Here is a 14472-nt window from a genome sequence, read left to right as displayed (position 1 = left end):
TGTTGTTTTTCTGTCTGAGTAACCTGTCCATTGACAAGTGGGGTGTTGAAGTCCCCAACTCCTATTGTTGTGAAGTCTCTACCTCCCTTTAGAACTAACAGTATTTGCATTATATATTTCATTGGTCCAGTTTTAGGTGTATATATTTATTTACTATTGTGGTATTTTCTTTATGAGTTGATTTTTACATCATTATTTAATGGGTATCTGAATTGAGCTTCTGGTAGGCAGCATAGTTGAGTCTTGTTTTTTTCCATTCATCCAGTCTGTATGCTTTAATTAGAGAATTTTTACCATTTATATTCAAGGTTATTATTAACAGGTAACAACCTACTTTGGCCATTTTGTTCACTGTTTTTCTGACTGTTTAGTATATGCTGTTACTTTCTTCCTCTCATTATCAATCTTTATGCTTTGGTGACTGTATGCAATGGTAAGATTTGGTTCCTTTCTCTTACTCATTTGTGTATCTCCTCTACGAGTGAGTTTAATCTTTTGTGGGTTTTCATGAGGGTAGTTATTGTTCTACTGCTTCTAGATGTAGGACTGACTTAAGCATTTCTTGTAAGGCTGATCTCGTGGTGATGAATTCTGTGTTTCTGCTTATCTTAGGAAGACTTGACTTCTTCATTTCTGAAGACTAGCCTTACTGGGTAGAAAATTCTTGGCTGGTAGGTTTTTTTTTCTTTCAGCATATGGAATATATCATTACATTTTCTCCTGGCCTACAAGGTTTCTGCTGAGAAATCTGCTATTAGCCTAATAGGAATTCCCTTATATGTGAAGTGACATTTTCCTTTTGGTGCCTTATGAGTTCTCTTTGTCTTTGACTTCTGACAGCTTGATTATGACATGCATTGAAGAGGACCTCTTTGGGTTGTGTCTACCTGGGGCTCCTTGAGCTTCATGGGTCTGGATGTCCATATCTCTTCTAACTTTTGAAATTTTCAGTTATTATTTTATAAAATACACTATCTGTGCCTTTCTCCATCTTTTCTCCCTCTGGAATTTCTATAATGTGAAAATTTGTTTGCTTAATGGTTTCCCAAGGGGGGTGTAGGCTTTATTTATTTCTTTTCATACTTTTTTTCTTCTTTTTCCTCTGGTTGAGGTTATTTAAAAGATCTATTTTTGAGCTCAGGATCTTTTTTTTCTGATTGATCCAGTCTCTTGTGTTTCTCAATTGTATTTATTTTGTTCATTGAGTTCTTTGGCTATAAGACTTCTTTTTTGACTCTTTTCTGTGATATCTTTCCCTATGTTGAATATGTTACTCAAATTACCAGTCACTTTTTTATTTCTTTAAAGTGTAGGTTCATATTCTCTTCTAGGTCACTGAGCACCCTTAAAACTAGTATTTTGAGTCCCATTTCAGACCATTCTTTAACTTCCTTGTATTTGAGAGCTGCTGCTTAAAAATTATTATGATTCCTTGAAGATGACCTATTTTCCTTGCTTTTTATGTTTTTTGTGTCCCTACATTGATATCTGTGCTGGTGCAGCAGTAGTTTTTTCCAGTTTAATAGGGAAAGACTAAGGTGTCAATTTTCCATGGTATGCTCCTTTGATTGCAGATGGGCATAGCCTTGCACTTTCTGTGTGGTTTCTTCAGCTGTACACCTTGTCATCAACACTTAGGGTTGCACCAGTAGCTGTGGCTGCAGGTGTTTATTACCATAGAGGTATGGTACAATTTTACTAGGGACAAGGCTGCTGCCTGGCTTTAGCACTGGACCCAGATGCTAGTAGAAGCTGAGGGCCAGCCATTGTATGGCACACTCCTCAGTGGGTAGGGCCACTGTCTGGCTAGCTTCTGGCCTGGGATCAGGCACCTGCAGGTGCTATAGGCCAGACAGCTGTGCAGCAGGTTCACCAGCACATTAGGGCTGCTGCCTGGTTGGCCGTTAGGTCAGGCACTGGCCTATGCACGTGTGTCAGATCCCTAGCTATGTTTGGGTATCACCTCTGTGAAGTTCACCTGTTCCCTGGGGGTTTGGAAGCTGAAGTCTTAGCTAGCCTACATTTTGAGCAGCTGGGATTATGTTGCTGCAGCCACTTGTGTGAGCAGGGTGGAATGACAGCAGAGTTTCAAAAGTAGAGCGGCAGGGAGGCTAGTAATGCTATGGTGAGATGCACTCTAGGAGTGAGTCCAGTTCCAAGATGGTGCTGAACTATAGCAGATGAGGTCACGAGGCATGGGGTAGATGGATTGGCCTTGTATTCTGTGACACTAAAGCTGTGCAAACTCCAGGAAACTCTCCAAACTGTGGTCAAGGTCTGAGGGCTGTGAGTCTCCCATGCAGTTGTCTGAAGTAGCAACAGGGGCCTCCAGCTTATCTTTTCCCTGTAAAGATTATCCAGGCTTCAAAACAATCTGACCACTTCCCTGACAATATCCACTGTCCATCCTTGCTCTTCCTTCAGAATGCAGTCTTTTGTTCTCGGTAGTGACCACCTATGCATAGGGGATGAGTAACATGTAGCTCTATCCAGCCATCTTGCTGATGTCACTCTCTACATTGTCCAGGAGGATCCAGGGGTCTACAGCTAGAAACCAGGAGTCTGGGGTTTCCTCCAAGGGCGAGTCCAGACACCATCTGACAGCCAGAGTCATTGATGCTCTCTCAGAACTGCTAGGTTCATAAAGCCTATCTGTGTGGTACAACCACATCCTTGGCATGGACCACTCAAAGGATATTTCAAAAGTTCTTAGAAAATGGAATTAAAAGATGTTCATATGGGTGAGAAAACCCACATGGGTTTTTTACTAGAACATATTTTTCACAAATTTTTGAAGTAACCATGTGTGTTTATAATATATAATGTATGCATATACGATAGAGGATGTTCCTTAGCACTTGGGATGAACTTTTGTGAGATTGATGGGAGTCTTGGCTAAAGCCCTGAAGCAACTTAGCATTATTTAAGGGACCTGTAGTATTTGAATAGCTGACTCATTCACAAGTTAAGTTATGAAACACAGACAGTTCTGACAACCTTTTTCTAAAGTCTGTTAATTTGAGAGGCTGAGAGAGGGAGAGAGGGAGGGAGGGAAAGAAGAGGAGAGAGCGCGAGCGAGCAAGAGCAAGAGAGACAGAAATTGATCTTCCAGTCTGGTTTATTCCCCAATGCCTGCAATGACTCCCAGGCTGGGCCAGGCCAAAGACAGGAGCCTGAAATTCATTCAGGATCTCCCTGGCAGTGGGAGTGGGGACCTAAGAACTTAAGCCATCCTTTGCTGCCTCCCAGGGTACATATTAGCATGAAGCTGCAGTCTCAAACCCAGGCACTCTGATATGGGATGCAGGTGTCCCAGTTGATTTCCTAGCTGCTGGTCAAACATTTATCTTGGATAATTTTTTCTCACTGAGACAGAGTGACGAATTACTGCAAAACCGGGGGCAGTAAAGAGCTTAGAGATTTGAAGAACACACACTGCCTTAGAAGAGTTAATTAACTCACCATCCCAGCAAAGTCTGATGAGCAAAATTAGACCTAACAGCATTAGTGCACTGAGCAAAATGCTTTATGTAAATCACCATGCATCATCTTCACAACAGCCATGGGAAAGAGACACTAACACTTTTTCTGCATTACAGCTGAGAAAACTAGAGCTGTAGGAATTTGTAAGGTGCATTTAAAAGACTGATCTGAAACATTTTTAAATTCTGAAAGTGAAAGTGACCCTATTCACAATGGAATAGTTTCCCTAAGGAGAGCAAAAAGAGAGTCAACACTTAGGTTATTTAATGCCAACATGAAAGCAGAGACATGTCAGTACTGGAGTGATGTTACATTGGGAGAAGCTTGGATGAACTAAATGTAGAATTCAGTGCCCTTTTTCTACCTGAATTATCCCATCCCAAAATAGATCTAGCAGATACAGTCCATTCACCATTCATTCTCCCTTGCATCCCTGCATCCTCACTGTTTGATTGGCTTCCAGGTCAGAGTGCCTGGTGGTGATGATGCTTGGTAGCTTGTACCCACCACACATGGAAGCCAAGTTAGTTGAGGAGTGAGAAGTGATGATTGGGTTAAGAAATTTGATTTTGATGATACAATGGAGTCCAAAATTTGATTGAAATGTGTTAAAGAGAATGGGAGCAAGTAAACTAGAGACAGGATAGACAACTTCTATGAATGATTTAATAGTGACTTTCACCACTTAAAATTGTGACAGCAACTCATAACTGATGATTTATAACTATAAAGAAATGCAAGGGTACTTTAAAAAGCTTGTGGGAAAATGGAATAAAAATAAGCTTATTTTGATGGAAAAAATCTGGAATCCATGCATGCTTTCTTCCTAATACACATTTTCCATGAACTGTTTGAAGATTCTTTGTACTGTTATCAGTCTACTGAACATATTCGAATATCAAACAATAGCAGTAGGATGACATCCAAACTGAGAATCATGAAACTTTTGTTTCAGATTTATCTTAAAACCTGACTAGATTTTTACCTGTGAGCAAGTCATATTCCTAGTTCTCAGCCCCTTATCTATACAGCGATGATCTTTCCAGCTTTAGCTATCTATGATTCAACTATTTTCCCAAAGATATGCAGTCAGATTTTCTCAAGTAGGATTTTATGTTTTTAGTCTCATGTATGTTTGTTTGTTACAAATATTTTAGAAAGAGTATGTCTTTAAAATTTTTTCTTCTCCCTGTTTTAGTTTTTTAGTTACTCAACAAATTCTTTATGTAATGACCCCTAGAGCACTTAAGTACTTAAAGTACCCCTTTGTTTCCTGGATATGATCTGTCAGTTTTAATTAACTCCTGTGTGTGATCTTTTTGAGATTCATAGCTACATGATGGCTTTTCATTTAAGCCACTGTTAACTAATTATAACATAAATGTTGACATTGAAACTAAAGTTGAGAGCTGGTGCTGCGGCAGAGTAGGCTAAGCCTCTGCCTGTGGTGTCAGCATCCCAGGTTCATGTCCCAGCTGCTCCTTTTCTGATCCAGCTCTCTGCTATGGCCTGGGAAAGCAGTGGGAGATGGCCCAAGTGCTTGGGCCCCTGCACCCGTATAGGAGACCTGGAAGGAGCTCCTGGATCATGGTTTTGGATCAGCCTGCCTCCAGCTGTTGAGACCATTTGGGGAGTGAAGCAGGGGATGGAAGACCTTTCTCTCTATCTCTCCCTCTTTCTGTCTTTAACTCTACTTCTCAAATAAATTAATAAATCTTTAAGAAAAAAGAAACTACAGTTGAAATTTATCACCTATTATTTTTAGTTGTAAAATTAGCTAGAGGAAAACACTTGAAGAAAGTCTTTTTTAAAAAAAAACTGTTTACTGCTTTAGGTCTATTTTTAGGATGTTTTTCTGTGTACAGATACTTAAAATGTGGTCAGGGTTATATTTAAGGAGAAAGAAAGAGTGAGAGAAACCAAGAGAGCTCTCACCCAGTGGTTTACTCTGACTATTCAAATGACCATGCAATAACAGAATCAGGATCCAGGAACTCCATCCAGAGCTCCCATCAAGTACTCAGGTGCCAGAGACCTGATTACTGGAGACATCATCTGCTTCCTCAAGGGTCCATATCAACGGAAGGCTGGAGTCAGGAGTCAGAGCTAGAATTGAATCCAGGCACTTAGATATGAGATGTGGGCACCTTAACCACTAGATGAAATGCCTATCCCATGTTTATTTATTGTAAAACAAGCAAAATCCAGAATTAAGTGTAGTAAGGGATGGTGTAGGGATTGAACCACCTGATTTTCCTTGTCATGGTTCTGGCTTCTGCTAGTGTAAGGACTTTCTGTAAGATACCAGCCATCACTAAACCTCACTTTATTTTTCTGTAAAATGAGAGACTAAGCTTTGTGAAGGATATATGACATCACATCTGCTTGTAAAATGTTAAGCACGTTTGTGAAACTGAGTAAATGTTCAGGAACTTAGTATTGCTGTGCTTTGAACAAGTGACTTAGCAAATTGTAAAGGAATAAAAAATGTTATGACTTGGTGCTCATCCTCAGGGAATTCATGGCTCCAATAAAAATATCTGAATATCTGACAAACAGTTCAAGTACAAGAGAATTTATAAGAAATATTTAGTAGTATAAAAGCTAAGATCTATGAGTATACAAAAGAGAGAAAGATTACTTCCAACTTAGGAAATTAGGAAACTTCATCCTGAATATGATATTCTTGAGAAAAAGGTAGGATTTTGTCTGATAGGAAAGGAGAGTTAAGGGGAAACTGGAAGAGGAGAGAAGAGAAAGGAAAAAGATTCTCCACGCAGATAAGAGCAAGAGCAGGAAGTGGGAAGTAATTTTACATGGCTGGAGCAGAATCGTGTGGTGAACTGAGAAGTGAAATTTGGCAGTTGAGTTAAAGGGAGGGGTAGGCAGATAATCTAAGATTTCAAAAACCATATTGTAGTATTTGTACTTACCATAAGCAATAATAGAATCACAATTTTTGGTCAGAGAATTACACGATTGGGATCTTGAGACAACAAGGGGAGGTTGGAAAGAAACTTGGGAGTCACATGTTTGATTGGTACTATATGAGAACAGCTCAGATGAGTACCATGAACTGGGGGTACAGGTTGTGGAGTGGAATCAGATACAGAGCTGCAGGTGCCACTTTGGTCACCTGCATACTATACTGGAGTGTCTGAGTTCAAGTCGTGGCTCTGCTCCCAATTCCAGCTTCTTGCTAATGTGTAGGTGCAAAGCAGCAGGTGATGGTTCAGAGAGTTGGACCTCTGTCACCCATGTGGCAGACTTGGAATGAGTTTTTGGTCATTGTGGTCAATTGGGGGAGTGAATTGGCAGGTGGGAGATCTCTCTGTCCATCTATCTATCTCTCAAATAAATAAATAATTTTTGGAATCTGGATGGAGCCTTTTAGAGTTGAAAGGACCGAGACAGAGAGATGTGTTTTAGATGTGGCCCCTAAAGGGATCCTTTGGAATGCACAATAAGGGAAAAGGAAGAATTAAAGTCAACACCAGGGTTGCAAGGGGGATGGGATTCAAGTGTTGCTAGAGTTAGATAGATCAAATGTTGAAAAGTCTGTTGCCTATAGGGAACAGGGAACAAGAGAATGGTCAATGAATGAGCTAGTCTAACTGGGGATATGATAGGGAGAGGTGAGCACTATGGCAACTGCCTTGTCCATTGAAAGGAGCAGCCTCTTTTCTGCTTTAATAGTCACTATCGTGAAGAACAGTAACATTACTTTTTATTTTTCAAAGGAAACTAAAAGTTGAAATTTAGAGTCATTTCCCTGATTCATTGCCTTAAGTTTAATTATTTTAAAACATTGTACAGGATAAATGAAACAAGAGGTGGGAGCTAAAAACTTATGAGGCATTTGTACTTTTTCCTTAACATTTGATATTCTCATATATACATTTGCTTAAATTACTGCTAAAATTTCCACTTGACATTTACATGCATTTTTTCAATTGCCTTAGTGTGAATATGATGCATATTGAACTGATTACTATTAATACATATTCCGAGTTAATGGTCGATTTGTTCCCCTTTTCCCAATAATTTCAACTGCAAGATATTACAGTATTTATGTTGAGAGACCTTGAGAAGAAATGGCCAACACATCCAAAATATGGACTGTGAAATAAATGTCTGGTATTACAGACTGGGAGATATGTATGTGTATGCACATGTGTTTGTGGATAGTTTATATAGTGTCAGGTGTAAGAAAAAGTGTGTGAAATTTCATTTTCACTTATTTTTAATTTATTTTATTTAAAAAAGTATTGAAAGGGGGCTGGCACTGTGGAGCAGCAGGTTAACACCGTGGCCTGAAGCACCAGCATGGAGACCCGGCTGCTCCTCTTCCCATCCAGCACTCTGCTACAGCCTGGGAAAGCAGTGGAAGATGGCCCAAGTCCTTGGGCCGCTGTACCTACATGGGAGACCCGGAGGAAGTTCCTGGCTCCTGGCTTCTGGCTCTGGATTGGCGCAGCTCTGGCCATTGCAACCAATTGGGGAGTGAACCAGTGGATGTAAGACCTCTCTCTCTCTGACTTTCAAGTAAATAAATAAATCTTTAAAAAAATATTGAAAGGCAGAGAGATAGAAGGGGGGGCAGGGGCGAAAGATCTTTGATCTACTGGTTCACTCCCCAACTGCCCTAACAGCCAAGACTAGGCCAGGCCAACGTCAGGAGCCCAAAACTCTATCCAGGCCTCCTGCATGAGTAGCAGGGACCCAAAGTACTTGGGCCACCATTTGCTGCTGGATTGGAAGTAGAGCAGCCAAGGCTTAAACTAGGCATTCCAACATGGGATTCAGGCATCACAAGCAGCAACTTAACCAGTGTACCAAATACCCGCCCCTGCATTTTATTTATTTTTAAAGATTTATTTATTTTTTTAAAGATTTATTTACTTGAAAGTCAGAGTTACACAGAGAGAGAAGGAGAGGCAGAGAGAGAGAGAGAGAGAGAGAGAGAGAGAAAGAAAGAGAGAGGTCTTCCATCTGCTGGTTAACTCCCCAGTTGGCTGCAACAGTCAGAGCTGTGCTGGTCTGAAGCCAGGAGCCTCCTCTGGGTCTCCCACACGGGTACAGGGGCCCAAGGACTTGGGCCATCTTCTACTGCTTTCCCAGGCCATAGCAGAGAGCTGGACCAGAAGTGGAGCAGCCAGGATTCGAACCGGTGCCTATATGGGATGTTGGCACTGTAGGCAGCGGCTTTACCTGCTACACCACAGTGCCAGCCCCAGATTTATTAATTTATTCGTAAGTTGGAGTCACACATAGAGAGAGGTAGCTTTGATCCACTGGTTCACTCCCCAGACTTGGGCCATGATTCACTGCTTTTCCCAGGGTATCAGCAGGAAGCTGGATCAGAAGTGGAGCAGCTGGGACACAAGTTGGAACCTATATGGAATGCTGGTATTGCAGGCTATGACTTTATCTACTATGCCCCAATGCTGGCCACCACCCCTGAATTTTTAGATAGACTGAATTTCTTGGACTTGAAATGTTAGAGTACAAATGAAGAAGTTAAAAGAAAAATGCAAAGTAAGTACACAAAGGAATAAGATTCTGGTAAAGGAGTTTTAAAAGTATATTAACAAGTTGATTTATCAAACCAATCATTACAATTCTATAACTTCTGTATGGAAGTATAATAAAAACTCAGTTAACTTTATTTTAATCAACATCTTTTAAGAAATACCGACAAAAATAAGATTTAGGGTAACTTGGAAGCATCATTTGCAAAAATTCAAATTAGTCTTTCAATAGGAGCAGCTCCATCAGATTTATTCAGAATTAGTCCTTAAAAGCTTTGATGCCATTTAAATCATGAACAAATATTTCTTGGTGGAAATAAAATCTGTTGAAGTTTTAGAAAAGATAAATGTATGTAATTCATTACTCAGAAAAAGCTAATGACAGAGAGCGGGTTTGAGGCATAATTCTAAGAGTAAAATGGATCAATTAATTCTCCTTCCAATTACTTCATCTTCCCCAAGTGCTGCTCTTCTTACAGCTAGTTGCTTGGTAACCTGGTAATTATCAGATGATCGTGGCACATGCACATTGAGGGAACAGGCGGCTTTGCCTGCCATTCCTGCTCCTTTACAGGCTGAGCAGGCAATAATGGATGGTGCTCAGACCCAAGAGATGGACTTTACTGATACAGGGAAAGAATGCAGGATATCAGATGACAGTTTGGATTCTGCCACACAATGGCTATAGCTCTTGGGGAAGTTATTTGACATCAGCCTCAGTTCCCTCAAATGTATAACAAGAAATAAAGCTGTCACAAATCTTACATGAGATCATGCTTCTAAAATACATAAAAGTAAGATACGACTTTTTTTTTTAAAAGATTTTATTTAACTTATACAGTTATCATGTATTTCATATATACATATTTAGGGACATAGTGACACTCCCCCCCCCCCCGCCCATCTCACCCACACTCCAACCCTTCCTCCTCCTGCCTCTCATATCCTCACTCTTACTTATTATCACTGAAATGGACAGAATGCGCTGTTGTTGGTGGCTCATTAGAAAATCTCAAGTTATTTGTTAGTAGAAGCTGAATCATTTAGCCAATGATGTTGATGCCTGTGGAGGAAAGGTGTAATTCTGTAGTTAGAATTGAGACAAACCAACTGTGAACACTGAAAGGCAAAAGGAATTTACTGAAAGGATAACCATGGTTTCCATATTCAGTGTTGGCTGGTGAGCCAGGCTTTGGGACTGCAGCAACCAGGACACTCAGGGATGATCCTGTCCAGGTTCCACCATTGACTGTCAATTTTCTTTTTTTGTATTCTCTTTGTCTTGTTGTCGTTGAGATTTAAATCCCAAGAATGAAAGTATGTCTAACTGGCTGCCCTTTGGGTACATGCTCTCCTTTTTGACAATGTGGTTTACAAAAAAGGAAATGGGGGTCTATTAGAATTGGTAAATGGGTACTACACAGTCTAAAAAATTAGAAAAGCCACTCCCTTAACCCCAAAAAATAAAGGCAACAAAACGTATCCTTTATCTCAACTATGAAAAATGTGTGAATAAAATACTATACTAGGTGTTTTGAGGCCAGTAGCTTGATTATGTGGAACACTATTAATGTTAACAAAGATAACACTATTACTACCTAATATTTAGTCGGTATATATATGTGCTGGGACTTGTGCTAAATCTACCAAGAAGATTGTTATATCCATAAAGACAGGACACAAATAATAATCAATGCCTGCTAATGTACAAATTGGTAATTTCTTAAATTGGGGGCATGTCTCCCCTTTTATTTGTATGTTAAGTGGAGCTTTTGTTTCTTTTCTATCTTAATCCTCACAATAGGTAGTTGCTATGATTATTGACTTCATCAAGAGTCACTGGGTTGTAAGTAACAAAAACTCAACTCTAACTGAATTGAAAAAAATAAAACACTGGGGACCGGTTCTGTGGTGTAGCGGGTAAAGGCACTGCCTGCAATGCTGGCATGCCACATGGGTGCTGATACGAGTCCCAGTTGTTCCACTTCCAATCCAGCTCTCTGCTATGGCCTGGGAAAGCAGTGGAAGATGGCTCAGCACTTGGGCCCTTGCACCTGTGTAGGAGATCCGGAGGAGGCTCCTGGTTCGGATCGACCCAGTTCTAGCCATCTGGGGAATGAATGAGTGGATGGAAGACCTCTGTCCCTTTCTTTGCCTCTGCCTCTCTATAACTCTGTCTTTCACATAAATAAATAAATGCAATCTTAAAAACAAAATAAAGCAATGGAGTAGTCTTCAAACTCCATGGAAGTGCAACAGGATCTTGAGTCTGAGTTGGACCTGGATTCAGCGCTGACAGCTCAGCTCTCTCTCCATCAGGCTTTTCCTGTGCGTGGGTCTCATGATCACTCTTTCCTTCTGAAGAGGGAGTCTACCTTCGTCTCCAGCACTCTATCCAAGACAGGAAAGACAGTGGATTTTTATGAATTCTATTTCCATTAGCATCCTGAAACTTACAGCTTTCCTACTTCCATCTCTAAAAGAGCAAGGAAGATAGACTGAAAATTCCTGAATGTTGGAAGGAGAAATGGAATTTTCTGTTTAAAAGCTGGGAATTGATGTGAAAGGCCAGCAAAAGATGCACAAATATTTAGAGTGGACATGTCCCTCTATAATTCATTGTGTGAGGCCATATGTCCTAGTGGAGCCTCTTCCAGCCACATTTTCCTAAAATTTTTCCCTTCAATTCATTTGATAATTGACATTGTGTGCTGATTTTTTTAGATGAGATACTACTCACATCTTAAAATTCTTGTAATGTATATGAAGGTCTATGTCATCTACAAAGTGACTCATGCTCTGAAGATTTGCTAGTTTTAAACCTGCACAACTGTATAGAGTTCTAGGTATTTCATAAGCCTTCTGAATACAGGAAGTGTTTGTATGCTCTGTGTGGGGGCAGTGGCATGAAGAAAGATAGTTGCCTCCTGAAAAGCTAATCCTGAACAGGGAAAATGTCACTATAAACCAATCAACAGAGGATGCATTTCTATTGATGCATAATGTTCTCTTATTTTTCTTATTCCCTGTTTGTCACTTTTGAAATGTTATGAAATAGAGAACACCAGCACTGGGGGCGGAGCCAAGATGGCGGAATAGTGAGGGCGCGCACCGATAGTCCGGGAAAATTTAGTTTAATAAAAGGGGAGTTACGGTAGCCGCAGAAAAAAGAACCAAAAAAAAATTGCAGGGGAAACCCTTCTGGATGGAGCAGCCGTGAATCGGAGGACCTACTGGGAGAACAAGGTCACCCACCGCGCGGAAGCCAAGTCGCGGGACCGAGCCGCAGAAGCCCCAGGGTCTGCGCGCCAGTGCTCCAAGGGGAGTGCATGCCACACAGACAACAGCGGGGAGACTTGGGACGCTCAGGGCTCCGAGTCCACACATCGGCGCTGGAAGGGGAGGTGAGCTCAATAACCCGAGACATTGGTGGGGAAACGGGGGTCAGAATCTAGAGGGGGGCCGGAAAGTGCAGCAAACTCACTACCGGAAAGAAGAAAAAAAAAAGCTTCCGGGTTTCTCTTCCCCCTAACCTTGCAAAGGTTACAAGGCTGCAAGGCTTGAAGAATTCCCAAGAGACAAAGAGCAGGCCTGCTCTCTGGATTTACATATCAATGGGGGAGAGTTAAGGAACTGAGTCACTACAATTCAGTAGCCTAGGCAACCCAGTGGGAGTCCAGAGGAGCCAAAGACTGGAAGCTAAATACCATCAATTCTGCACAGCCGTGCCCTGCGGTGTTACTTACCCCCTGAATAAATAAAATAAATAAATAAATAAAAAGAGAGAGATTTACCATGCATAACCTGAGGGTGTCACCTTTGCACACCCTTAACCAGGAAGAACCAGGCAGAGCTCTCAGGCCACACCCTTCTCAAGCCTCCAAGGCTCCTCCAACAGCAGGCAGTCCACTTAACACGGACACAGTATAAAAAAAAAAAAAACGCACAGTGACGCAAGAAGAATTAACTATGCCGAGTAACAAACACAGAAATAGAGGGAGCAAGATCAACGATGACACTATGATGCCTCCAAATAAGCAAAACACCCCAAGCCAAGAGTATGAAGATGATGAGATAGAAGAAATGCAAGATACGGATTTCAAAAAATTTATGATAAGAACATTTAGAAGTTTTCAAAAGCAAATCCTTGAACTACAGAAATCCTTAATGGACAAGATTGAAAATCTCTCTCGTGAAAATGAAATTTTAAGGAAGAGTCAAAATGAAACTCAAAAACTAGTAGAACAGGAAAGTGTAATAGTGAAGAGAAATCAAAATGAAATGAAGAGCTCAATAGATCAAATGACAAACACATTAGAAAGCCTTAAAAACAGAATGGGTGAAGCAGAAGAGAGAATATCGGACTTAGAAGATAGAGCACAGGAAAACATACAGTCAAACCAAAGAAAAGAAGAGGAAATTAGAAATCTAAAAAATATTGTTGGGAATCTACAGGATACTATTAAAAAAACCAACATTCGAGTTCTAGGAGTTCCTGAAGGCATGGAGAGAGAGAAAGGATTGGAAGGCCTTTTTAGTGAGATACTAGCAGAGAACTTTCCAGGTTTGGAGAAGGACAGAGATATCCTAGTACAGGAAGCTCATAGAACCCCCAATAAACATGACCAAAAGAGATCCTCACCACGACACGTGGTAATTAAACTTACCACAGTGAAACATAAAGAAAAGATCCTAAAATGTGCAAGAGAGAAACGTCAGATTACTCTCAGAGGATCTCCAATCAGACTCACAGCTGACTTCTCATCAGAAACCCTACAAGCTAGGAGGAAATGGCGAGACATAGCACAGGTGCTAAGAGAGAAAAATTGCCAGCCCAGAATATTATATCCTGCCAAGCTCTCATTTGTGAATGAAGGTGAAATAAAGACCTTTCATAGCAAACAGAAATTGAAAGACTTTGTGGCCACTCGTCCGGCCCTGCAAAAGATACTTAAAGATGTGCTACACTCAGAAACACAGAAACACGGCCATCAATATGAAAGAAGGGAAAGGAAGAACACCTACCAGTAAAAGAGCATGGGAAGCTCAAAGCATATACTAGAAAATATCTCCGGGAAAATGGCAGGGCAAAGTCACTACGTATCAATAGTCACATTGAACATTAATGGTCTGAATTCTTCAGTTAAAAGACACCGTTTGGCTGACTGGCTCACAGAACACAACCCAACTATTTGTTGCCTACAAGAAACACATCTCTCTAACAAAGAGGCATGCAGACTGAAAGTGAAAGATTGGAAAAAGATATTCCATGCCAACAGAAACCAAAAAAAAAGCAGGTGTAGCCATATTAATATCAGACAAAATAAACTTTAATACAAAAACTGTTAAGAGAGACAAAGAGGGACACTATATAATGATTAAGGGTTCAATTCAACAGGAAGATGTAACTATTATAAATGTATATGCACCTAATTACAGGGCACCGGTCTATTTAAAA

General features: G+C 40.6%; 1 long non-coding RNA gene across 28 annotated transcripts in view; it reads left to right on the top strand.

Moving 5' to 3' along the window:
• The window catches only part of LOC149126097 (uncharacterized), a 434465-nt gene that overhangs the window by 200055 nt on the left and 219938 nt on the right, over nucleotides 1-14472 (top strand). Inside the window, exon 4 of one of the 28 annotated variants that reach the window (XR_016236310.1) lies at nucleotides 12205-12418. The exons of the other annotated variants lie outside the window; for them this stretch is intronic. This is a non-coding gene — a long non-coding RNA (uncharacterized LOC149126097). The remainder of the gene's footprint in view (nucleotides 1-12204; nucleotides 12419-14472) is intronic. 28 annotated transcript variants of the gene reach the window in all.

The sequence above is a fragment of the Oryctolagus cuniculus genome, chromosome 6, assembly GCF_051225735.1.
Source record: "Oryctolagus cuniculus isolate XC-2025 breed Fujian yellow rabbit chromosome 6, ASM5122573v1, whole genome shotgun sequence".
Lineage (NCBI taxonomy): Eukaryota > Metazoa > Chordata > Mammalia > Lagomorpha > Leporidae > Oryctolagus > Oryctolagus cuniculus.
This window is presented reverse-complemented; position numbering and strand designations above follow the sequence as displayed.